Raw genomic sequence first — 12578 nt, 5'->3', positions numbered from 1 at the left:
TTTGGGTCTTCAACTACCACTGTCAGGTGGAATGAGTGTGTGGAAACAGGGGATTTCTTAAATATTTCAATTTAAAGTTGGACAAATGTCTTCCTTAGTATTTCATTTTAAAGTTAGGCAGTTGACTTGTTACTGTAGCATATTTCAGACGGCTTTATTTTCAAACCTTCTATCAGATTGCCTTGGGACTGTGCCAGAAATATTGTTTGGGTCTTCAACTACCACTGTGAGGTGGAATGAGTGTGTGGAAACAGGGGATTTCTTAAATATTTCAATTTGAAGTTAGGCAAATCTCCCTTAGTATTTCATTTTAATGTTAGGCAGTTGGCTTGTTACTGTAGCATATTTCAGACGGCTTTTATTTTCAAATCTTCCATCAGATTGCCTTGGGACTGTGCCAGAAATATTGTTTGGGTCTTCAACTACCACTGTGAGGTGGAATGAGTGTGTGGAAACAGGGGGTTTCTTAAATATTTCAATTTAAAGTTGGGCATTTTTTTTCAAAGTATTTCATTTTAAAGTTAGGCAGTTGACTTGTTACTGTAGCATATTTCAGATGGCTTTATTTTCAAATCTTCCATCAGATTGCCTTGGGACTGTGCCAGAAATATTGTTTGGGTCTTCAACTACCACTGTGAGGTGGAATGAGTGTGTGGAAACAGCGGGTTTCTTAAATATTTCAATTTAAAGTTGGGCATTTTTATCAAAGTATTTCATTTTAAAGTTAGGCAGTTGACTTGTTACTGTAGAATATTTCAGATGGCTTTATTTTCAAATCTTCCATCAGATTGACTTGGGACAGTGCCAGAAATGTTGTTTGGGTCTTCAACTACCACTGTGAGGTGGAATGAGTGTGTGGAAACAGGGGATTTCTTAAATATTTCAATTTAAAGTTGGACAAATTTCTTCCTTAGTATTTCATTTTAAAGTTAGGCAGTTGACTTGTTACTGTAGCATATTTCAGACGGCTTTTATTTTCAAATCTTCCATCAGATTGCCTTGGGACTGTGCCAGAAATATTGTTTGGGTCTTCAACTACCACTGTGAGGTGGAATGAGTGTGTGGAAACAGGGGGTTTCTTAAATATTTCAATTTAAAGTTGGGCATTTTTCTTCCTTAGTATTTCATTTTAAAGTTAGGCAGTTCACTTGTTACTGTAGCATGTTTCAGACGGCTTTTATTTTCAAATCTTCCATCAGATTGCCTTGGGACTGTGCCAGAAATATTGTTTGGGTCTTCAACTACCACTGTGAGGTGGAATGAGTGTGTGGAAACAGGGGGTTTCTTAAATATTTCAACTTAAAGTTGGACAAATTTATTCCTTAGTATTTCATTTTAAAGTTAGGCAGTTGACTTGTTACTATAGCATATTTCAGACGGCTTTTATTTTCAAATCTTCCATCAGATTGCCTTGGGACTGTGCCAGAAATATTGTTTGGGTCTTCAACTACCACTGTCAGGTGGAATGAGTGTGTGGAAACAGGGGATTTCTTAAATATTTCAATTTAAAGTTGGACAAATGTCTTCCTTAGTATTTCATTTTAAAGTTAGGCAGTTGACTTGTTACTGTAGCATATTTCAGACGGCTTTATTTTCAAACCTTCTATCAGATTGCCTTGGGACTGTGCCAGAAATATTGTTTGGGTCTTCAACTACCACTGTGAGGTGGAATGAGTGTGTGGAAACAGGGGGTTTCTTAAATATTTCAACTTAAAGTTGGACAAATTTATTCCTTAGTATTTCATTTTAAAGTTAGGCAGTTGACTTGTTACTGTAGCATATTTCAGACGACTTTTATTTTCAAATCTTCCATCAGATTGCCTTGGGACTGTGCCAGAAATATTGTTTGGGTCTTCAACTACCACTGTGAGGTGGAATGAGTGTGTGAAAACAGGGAGTTTCTTAAATATTTCAATTTAAAGTTGGACATTTTTTTTCAAAGTATTTTATTGTAAAGTTAGGCAGTTGACTCGTCACTATAGCATATTTCAGACGGCTTTTATTTTCAAATCTTCCATCAGATTGCCTTGGGACTGTGCCAGAAATATTGTTTGGGTCTTCAACTACCACTGTGAGGTGGAATGAGTGTGTGAAAACCGGGGGTTTCTTAAATATTTCAATTTAAAGTTGGACAAATTTCTTCCTTAGTATTTCATTTTAAAGTTAGGCAGTTGACTTGTTACTGTAGCATATTTCAGATGGCTTCATTTTCAAATCTTCCATCAGATTGCCTTGGGACTGTGCCAGAAATATTGTTTGAGTCTTCAACTACCACTGTGAGGTGGAATGAGTGTGTGAAAACAGGGGGTTTCTTAAATATTTCAATTTAAAGTTGGACATTTTTTTTCAAAGTATTTTATTGTAAAGTTAGGCAGTTGACTTGTCACTATAGCATATTTCAGACGGCTTTTATTTTCAAATCTTCCATCAGATTGCCTTGGGACTGTGCCAGAAATATTGTTTGGGTCTTCAACTACCACTGTGAGGTGGAATGAGTGTGTGGAAACAGGGGGTTTCTTAAATATTTCAACTTAAAGTTGGACAAATGTCTTCCTTAGTATTTCATTATAAAGTTAGGCAGTTGACTTGTTACTGTAGCATATTTCAGATGGCTTCATTTTCAAATCTTCCATCAGATTGCCTTGGGACTGTGCCAGAAATATTGTTTGGGTGTTCAACTACCACTGTGAGGTGGAATGAGTGTGTGGAAACAGGGGGTTTCTTAAATATTTCAACTTAAAGTTGGACATTTTTTTTCAAAGTATTTTATTGTAAAGTTAGGCAGTTGACTTGTCACTATAGCATATTTCAGACGGCTTTTATTTTCAAATCTTCCATCAGATTGCCTTGGGACTGTGCCAGAAATATTGTTTGGGTCTTCAACTACCACTGTGAGGTGGAATGAGTGTGTGAAAACAGGGGGTTTCTTAAATATTTCAATTTAAAGTTGGACATTTTTTTTCAAAGTATTTTATTGTAAAGTTAGGCAGTTGACTTGTCACTATAGCATATTTCAGACGGCTTTTATTTTCAAATCTTCCATCAGATTGCCTTGGGACTGTGCCAGAAATATTGTTTGGGTGTTCAACTACCACTGTGAGGTGGAATGAGTGTGTGAAAACCGGGGGTTTCTTAAATATTTCAATTTAAAGTTGGACAAATTTCTTCCTTAGTATTTCATTTTAAAGTTAGGCAGTTGACTTGTTACTGTAGCATATTTCAGATGGCTTTTATTTTCAAATCTTCCATCAGATTGCCTTGGGACTGTGCCAGAAATATTGTTTGGGTGTTCAACTACCACTGTGAGGTGGAATGAGTGTGTGGAAACAGGGGGTTTCTTAAATATTTCAATTTAAAGTTGGGCATTTTTTTTCAAAGTATTTCATTTTAAAGTTAGGCAGTTGACTTGTTACTGTAGCATATTTCAGACGGCTTTTATTTTCAAATCTTCCATCAGATTGCCTTGGGACTGTGCCAGAAATATTGTTTGGGTGTTCAACTACCACTGTGAGGTGGAATGAGTGTGTGTAAACAGGGGGTTTGTGAAATATTTCAATTTAAAGTTGGGCATTTTTTTTCAAAGTATTTCATTTTAAAGTTAGGCAGTTGACTTGTTACTGTAGCATATTTCAGACGGCTTTTATTTTCAAATCTTCCATCAGATTGCCTTGGGACAGTGCCAGAAATATTGTTTGGGTCTTCAACTACCACTGTGAGGTGGAATGAGTGTGTGAAAACAGGGAGTTTCTTAAATATTTCAATTTAAAGTTGGACATTTTTTTTCAAAGTATTTTATTGTAAAGTTAGGCAGTTGACTTGTCACTATAGCATATTTCAGACGGCTTTTATTTTCAAATCTTCCATCAGATTGCCTTGGGACTGTGCCAGAAATATTGTTTGGGTCTTCAACTACCACTGTGAGGTGGAATGAGTGTGTGGAAACAGGGGGTTTCTTAAATATTTCAACTTAAAGTTGGACAAATGTCTTCCTTAGTATTTCATTTTAAAGTTAGGCAGTTCACTTGTTACTGTAGCATATTTCAGACGGCTTTTATTTTCAAATCTTCCATCAGATTGCCTTGGGACTGTGCCAGAAATATTGTTTGGGTCTTCAACTACCACTGTGAGGTGGAATGAGTGTGTGGAAACAGGGGTTTTCTTAAATATTTCAATTTAAAGTTGGGCATTTTTTTTCACAGTATTTCATTTTAAAGTTAGGCAGTTGACTTGTTACTATAGCATATTTCAGATGGCTTCATTTTCAAATCTTCCATCAGATTGCCTTGGGACTGTGCCAGAAATATTGTTTGGGTGTTCAACTACCACTGTGAGGTGGAATGAGTGTGTGGAAACAGGGGGTTTCTTAAATATTTCAATTTAAAGTTGGACAAATTTCTTCCTTAGTATTTCATTTTAAAGTTAGGCAGTTGACTTGTTACTGTAGCATATTTCAGATGGCCTTATTTTCAAATCTTCCATCAGATTGCCTTGGGACTGTGCCAGAAATATTGTTTGGGTCTTCAACTACCACTGTGAGGTGGAATGAGTGTGTGGAAACAGGGGGTTTCTCAAATATTTCAATTTAAAGTTGGACAAATTTCTTCCTTAGTATTTCATTTTAAAGTTAGGCAGTTGACTTGTTACTCTAGCTTGTTTCAGACGGCTTTTATTTTCAAATCTTCCATCAGATTGCTTTGGGACTGTGCCAGAAATATTGTTTGGGTCTTCAACTACCACTGTGAGGTGGAATGAGTGTGTGGAAACAGGGGGTTTCTTAAATATTTCAACTTAAAGTTGGACAAATTTCTTCCTTAGTATTTCATTTTAAAGTTAGGCAGTTCACTTGTTACTATAGCATATTTCAGACGGCTTTTATTTTCAAATCTTCCATCAGATTGCCTTGGGACTGTGCCAGAAATATTGTTTGGGTCTTCAACTACCACTGTGAGGTGGAATGAGTGTGTGGAAACAGGGGGTTTCTTAAATATTTCAATTTAAAGTTGGGCATTTTTTTTCAAAGTATTTCATTTTAAAGTTAGGCAGTTGACTTGTTACTGTAGCATATTTCAGATGGCTTTTATTTTCAAATCTTCCATCAGATTGCCTTGGGACTGTGCCAGAAATATTGTTTGGGTCTTCAACTACCACTGTGAGGTGGAATGAGTGTGTGAAAACAGGGAGTTTCTTAAATATTTCAATTTAAAGTTGGACATTTTTTTTCAAAGTATTTTATTGTAAAGTTAGGCAGTTGACTTGTCACTATAGCATATTTCAGACGGCTTTTATTTTCAAATCTTCCATCAGATTGCCTTGGGACTGTGCCAGAAATATTGTTTGGGTGTTCAACTACCACTGTGAGGTGGAATGAGTGTGTGGAAACAGGGGGTTTCTTAAATATTTCAATTTAAAGTTGGGCATTTTTTTTCAAAGTATTTCATTTTAAAGTTAGGCAGTTGACTTGTTACTGTAGCATATTTCAGACGGCTTTTATTTTCAAATCTTCCATCAGATTGCCTTAGGACTGTGCCAGAAATATTGTTTGGGTCTTCAACTACCACTGTGAGGTGGAATGAGTGTGTGAAAACAGGGAGTTTCTTAAATATTTCAATTTAAAGTTGGACATTTTTTTTCAAAGTATTTTATTTTAAAGTTAGGCAGTTGACTTGTTACTGTAGCATATTTCAGATGGCTTCATTTTCAAATCTTCCATCAGATTGCCTTGGGATTGTTCCAGAAATATTGTTTGGGTCTTCAGCTACCTCTGTGAGGTGGAATGAGTGTGTGGAGACAGGGGGTTTCTTAAATATTTCAATTTAAAGTTAGGAAAATCTTCCTTAGTATTTCATTTTAAAGTTAGGCAGTTGACTTGTTACTGTAGCATATTTCAGACGGCTTTATTTTCAAATCTTCCATCAGATTGCCTTGGGACTGTGCCAGAAATATTGTTTGGGTCTTCAACTACCACTGTGAGGTGGAATGAGTGTGTGGAAACAGGGGGTTTCTTAAATATTTCAATTTAAAGTTGGGCATTTTTTTTCAAAGTATTTCATTTTAAAGTTAGCCAGTTGACTTGTTACTGTAGCATATTTCAGGCGGCTTTTATTTTCAAATCTTCCATCAGATTGCCTTGGGACAGTGCCAGAAATATTGTTTGGGTCTTCAACTACCACTGTGAGGTGGAATGAGTGTGTGGAAACAGGGGGTTTCTTAAATATTTCAATTTAAAGTCGGGCATTTTTTCCCAGAGTATTTTATTTTAAAGTTAGGCAGTTGACTTGTTACTGTAGCATATTTCAGACGGCTTTTATTTTCAAATCTTCCATCAGATTGCCTTGGGACAGTGCCAGAAATATTGTTTGGGTCTTCAACTACCACTGTGAGGTGGAATGAGTGTGTGGAAACAGGGGGTTTCTTAAATATTTCAATTTAAAGTTAGGCAAATCTCCCTTAGTATTTCATTTTAAAGTTAGGCAGTTGACTTGTTACTGTAGCATATTTCAGACGGCTTTTATTTTCAAATCTTCCATCAGATTGGCTTGGGACAGTGCCAGAAATATTGTTTGGGTCTTCAACTACCACTGTGAGGTGGAATGAGTGTGTGGAAACAGGGGGTTTCTTAAATATTTCAATTTAAAGTTGGACAAATTTCTTCCTTAGTATTTCATTTTAAAGTTAGGCAGTTGACTTGTTACTGTAGCATATTTCAGATGGCCTTATTTTCAAATCTTCCATCAGATTGCCTTGGGATGGTGCCAGAAATATTGTTTGGGTCTTCAACTACCACTGTGAGGTGGAATGAGTGTGTGGAAACAGGGGGTTTCTTAAATATTTCAATTTAAAGTTGGGCATTTTTTTTCAAAGTATTTCATTTTAAAGTTAGGCAGTTGACTTGTTACTGTAGCATATTTCAGACGGCTTTTATTTTCAAATCTTCCATCAGATTGCCTTGGGACAGTGCCAGAAATATTGTTTGGGTCTTCAACTACCACTGTGAGGTGGAATGAGTGTGTGGAAACAGGGGGTTTCTTAAATATTTCAATTTAAAGTCGGGCATTTTTTCCCAGAGTATTTTATTTTAAAGTTAGGCAGTTGACTTGTTACTGTAGCATATTTCAGACGGCTTTTATTTTCAAATCTTCCATCAGATTGCCTTGGGACAGTGCCAGAAATATTGTTTGGGTCTTCAACTACCACTGTGAGGTGGAATGAGTGTGTGGAAACAGGGGGTTTCTTAAATATTTCAATTTAAAGTTAGGCAAATCTCCCTTAGTATTTCATTTTAAAGTTAGGCAGTTGACTTGTTACTGTAGCATATTTCAGACGGCTTTTATTTTCAAATCTTCCATCAGATTGGCTTGGGACAGTGCCAGAAATATTGTTTGGGTCTTCAACTACCACTGTGAGGTGGAATGAGTGTGTGGAAACAGGGGGTTTCTTAAATATTTCAATTTAAAGTTGGACAAATTTCTTCCTTAGTATTTCATTTTAAAGTTAGGCAGTTGACTTGTTACTGTAGCATATTTCAGATGGCCTTATTTTCAAATCTTCCATCAGATTGCCTTGGGATGGTGCCAGAAATATTGTTTGGGTCTTCAACTACCACTGTGAGGTGGAATGAGTGTGTGGAAACAGGGGGTTTCTTAAATATTTCAATTTAAAGTTGGGCATTTTTTTTCAAAGTATTTCATTTTAAAGTTAGGCAGTTGACTTGTTACTGTAGCATATTTCAGACGGCTTTTATTTTCAAATCTTCCATCAGATTGCCTTGGGACAGTGCCAGAAATATTGTTTGGGTCTTCAACTACCACTGTGAGGTGGAATGAGTGTGTGGAAACAGGGGGTTTCTTAAATTTTTACATCTCAAGTTTGGCAAATCTCCCTTAGTATTTCATTTTAAAGTTAGGCAGTTGACTTGTTACTGTAGCATATTTCAGACGGCTTTTATTTTCAAATCTTCCATCAGATTGGCTTGGGACAGTGCCAGAAATATTGTTTGGGTCTTCAACTACCACTGTGAGGTGGAATGAGTGTGTGGAAACAGGGGGTTTCTTAAATATTTCAATTTAAAGTCGAGCATTTTTTTTCAAAGTATTTCATTTTAAAGTTAGGCAGTTGACTTGTTACTGTAGCATATTTCAGACGGCTTTTATTTTCAAATCTTCCATCAGATTGCCTTGGGACTGTGCCAGAAATATTGTTTGGGTCTTCAACTACCACTGTGAGATGGAATGAGTGTGTGGAAACAGGGGGTTTCTTAAATCAATCACCCAGGCCAGAAGCAACACTGTCACCTTAGCAAATGCCAGGAATGAATGCTGGCAGAAAATTGCCGACTCTGTTAATGCCTAAATTTGTCAGATTATACAATATTAATTCATCTTACAATATCAACGGACAGCCCTCTGATCACTCAGTTTGACTTTATTATAGCACAGATGTTTGGGGCAGAGCCTCCTCAGTGAATTTTGTGTTTTAATATTAATTCCTCAAAGTGATGGCTTGAGTAGTTGTGCGTTCCATTAATCCATGTTTCTGCAGTAAAAGTCTTTACACACTGGGTCCGTGATTTTCAGATGCGTTTTTTTTCGGATGAATCAGAAAAAATATCACACACTCGGACCTTGCACACTGGGTCTGATACATTTGTATTTGCCTTCTCTGCGAAAATTCTTAAAAAGGTGGTAAATAGTTGTGTACTGCGAGCCTGTGTCTCTGTCACTCCTTTAAAATCCTGCTGGTTCCATCCTGACAGAGAGCTTCATTCAGCACCCATTCATGCGTCATAGCACTGAGACAAGTTGGAGAGATGGAAAACAACTTTTTAATTCAGTCTCTGAGTAGGCTACAAATGTAACCTATGACTTCATCTGTTATATTTCCATAGCTGACATCCACATGACACACCTGCAAACTACGGTGTTTAAAGTGAGGATTTAGGGCGAGAGACAGGGAGGAGGGGTCCGGTGAGGGTGAGCAAGCATAGAGGAAGCAGTGGACACTGTTTTGAATCATCATTCACCCATTTAAATAAGTTGGACTGATGTGAAATTTCACATAAAATCAAGCCTGTTCCCAAAAAAATAAGACGGATGAAAATTTCAGCGTGACCATTATTATTAACCCCATTATTTCAGATGCTACCCTAGTGGAGCAAAAAGGACTTGGGAACAAGTGAAGATCAAATATAAAAACATACATCAAAGCGGTGAGTGACAAGGCTTTATTTCTCCACACTGTCTCTGATGTATGGATGAAATCACTGGAGTTTATCTATCATCTATCCCTAAATATTCTTTCTCTCTTAAGCGCTCTTCTCTTCTTCCGTGCACCAACCAGGATCTTCTAAGAATGGGCAGGCCATTTTCCAAGAGAACTGATTGGTCAGGAGGCGGTGCTTTTATTCTCGCTGATCTCTTATCCAGAACATAACCTGCTCTGGAGCAGGTTAGCCGTTCAGCATAAGTTACCGCGGTGATTTATCCCGGTAAGAAGTGAGCCAGCTTCGTCGTACAGAAAATCCAGGGTTAATCCTGAAGTTATCTAGACAAGAGAAAATCCAGCTTTGTTGTACAGGCCTCTGGACCCTTTAAAATTGTTGGTGGGACAGCTACTGAAGAAACGGGGCTGATCCTCAGATGACTGCTCCAACCACCACCCCATCCTCCGCGTGCACTACTTGGGTAAACACATGATCTGCAAATGCATAATAAGTTCATCACAATGGTGCGAAATGATCGAATGCTGCTTCTGGAAACCTATGCACTATCTGTGAGGAGAAGACAGTGTTTATGTAGTTATGTAAGTGCAGTTGCAGTTGCTTAAAGTTTGTGGAAAAGCGAATATCCACTCTCAGCATTGTGGACAGACTGCAGACAGACCACACCAGGGTGGGCCTCTCACCTTAATTTGTGAACTATGTCTGCATTTTTATCGTATAAAACTGCCTTATGAGATCATTCACGGATTAAAACCACCCTTCATTTTAGCTGAATTAGCACAAGTGTCATCTGATACAGACTCGACGGGGGAGCGGAAAAGGAAAATTCTGCTGCAGCATTCCTACTTTGGCACACAGATTGAAGCCTGAGGCCTCATGTTAGATTTATGATGAAAATATAACTAGACGTGGTTCAAGCAGGACAGCTGTGGTTGTGGTTCTTTGCTCTTCTTCTATGAAAGAAATCTTGTCTCATTGCTATTAAACTGTGGCTCTAGCTGTATCCGAGTTAATCACTTCACTGGCAGCAGCCATTGTTTCCGTTGCTTCGTTCTCCTGAAATGATGCTGATTGGTCCGTCCATTCTCAGACTGGGCTCAAATGTTTCAGATTGAAGCTTTGCAGGATGGATCTGCCTGATGACAGGGATGGAGCCTGGTCAATCTTACCTGCTTTGTGAGGTCAGTTACGATATGCTCACAATACTAAATCATTCAGATTTTGCAATATTTGAAGTGTTTTTAATGTTTAACTTTGCAGTATGAGCACGATAACAATGAATCTACATAGTTATGTAATAATTTTATGACAGTGACCAAACACTGTCTAGCTCGGTGAGCTCATGACAAGATCCCTGTCTCATTGCTACAAAACTGCCCTCTGCCACCCCCCTCCCCCTCCTCTCTGCCCTTTAGACCCCTTGGGAGGCGAGCTGGTCGCATTGTAATGCTGCAGCCTGCCAACAGCCAGAGTTCAGAGGAGGCTTATTCTCACTCACGCCACTCACTGAACTCCTCCACTCTTTTTGCATAAAGTAATTGCTGTCAGCGAGTGTGCACTGCAGAGAGTTGCTTGGGCTCCAGAAGCACAGAGGGTGAGATTAGGGAATAAAAGAGCTAAGTCAGTGCTACTTAGGCACTCCCAGATCCTGCATCTGTCATTGCTGCCACCGTGGATGAGGACTGACAGTGATGAATATTGGCCAAAAGTTGGTATTCCACATGATGATTTTCCCTAATGAGAATTGATGAATGCGGGAGGGAGGGACTCAGGATTGTGTGATGAGAGGAGGGACCACTCATTAGCAGCCAGTCATGCTAAGCTGAGCCGCTTTAAGGTGGGCAGGACTGCTGGGCTGAGCCGTGCCACTCCAGCAGTTCTTCAGAAAACATCAGCTGATTCCACTGATCAATACAGCCTCGCATAGGAGAGTGTCAAATGAGATATATCCATAAGAGGACAAAAATCAATACCCAAACTCCTCCCTGTGCACAAATAGCATTTAGCAATACTGTCCACATAGCAGAGTGTTTATTAGCCATGTGTCAGCTTCCATATATAGATCTATAGCAATCTCTGAATACATATGCATGAAGCTGAGGTAAACACCTGGGTGCGGGACAGTCACAGGCCTCATGAGCCAGGGAAAAGGGGGAAACAGGGCCGGTGGTCTAGCAGATGGCAGCGTGGGCTTTGAAAAGCCGTGGCCCTGAACGAGCCCCAGGCAGCCCCAGAGGCCAGCGCTCAGCCAAAGCTCCACATGTGGTGATCCAGGAAGGACATTAAGTGGATAATAGTTAATAGTGAACCAGGTCATTTACTATCATGTGCCTACTTTATGGAGCACAGCCACTCGTGTGTGCAGAAGGGGGCCTGGGCTAAGAGAAGGTTTAACTTTTAGATGCAGATAAAAAGCGCTAAATGATCGTGCAGGGCCATTAACGGAGTGTCACATTCTTGGATAAACATTGTGCAATACTTCACGTGCTTTAATAGCTTGTTGCTGGTTGATGAGGAAGCATATTAGCGGAAATGTTGTTCTTTCAGTCATATGACTGCACAGATTATGGCCTCTCATTCAACATATCCCACTGTTGATGTTATTGGCCGTCCCTTGTGCAGGGCTCAAGGCCATGTGATGTGTCACTCCACTGTGGTTAAGTATAGATGAAGAGATAGCCTCTTTAATATCCAAGAGCTCATTTCACAGCGGCTGGCAGGTCACAGCATGATGACAGCTAAACAAGCCAGAGTACATGATGGAACAGAAGCCACACAGACCATGTGGACAGAGCGTTCAGAGGACACACAACAGTCTACCTGGGTTGTTGTTTAGATAGAGTTTGTGTTTTAAGCTCACATTTGTAGTTTTCTCTCATAAATATAAGGGGTGTAACAATGTTCACAATTCAATTAAGCTTTAAGTGTAATAGATCACACAAAATAATACTTCTGAATACCATTTTTGTTTTGTGTTTTGCTCAGGTCATGTTAAGAAATCCTCTACAGAGTATATTAGCAGACTGAAACAGTGTCAGCTGTCTCTTAAACCTGGTACATACTGTGATATTGGGTTGTCACAGACGAAAGGTGACCAGTCAAGGCGATATCTCTGGTCGTGGCTCTAAAACGGTGGTCTGACATCGCAACCAAAACGTCTTGCAACCAAAGATAGCCTGCAGTGTCTGTACAGTTCTGACAGTGTCAGAAATTAAGGATGAGCATCTCACAATCTGACTACTTCTACGACCTTCATTGACAAACCAACTAATAAGAATGTAGCAAGAAATGGCATGATGAAGTCGACACTAGTGCTAACAAACAAACAAGTTAGCATTTGAAAGGTGACAATGCCATGACA

The sequence above is a fragment of the Cheilinus undulatus genome, linkage group 18 (genome assembly GCF_018320785.1).
Source record: "Cheilinus undulatus linkage group 18, ASM1832078v1, whole genome shotgun sequence".
Taxonomy (NCBI): domain Eukaryota; kingdom Metazoa; phylum Chordata; class Actinopteri; order Labriformes; family Labridae; genus Cheilinus; species Cheilinus undulatus.
The sequence above is the reverse complement of the archived record's forward strand: the minus strand, read 5'-3'. Positions refer to the sequence as shown.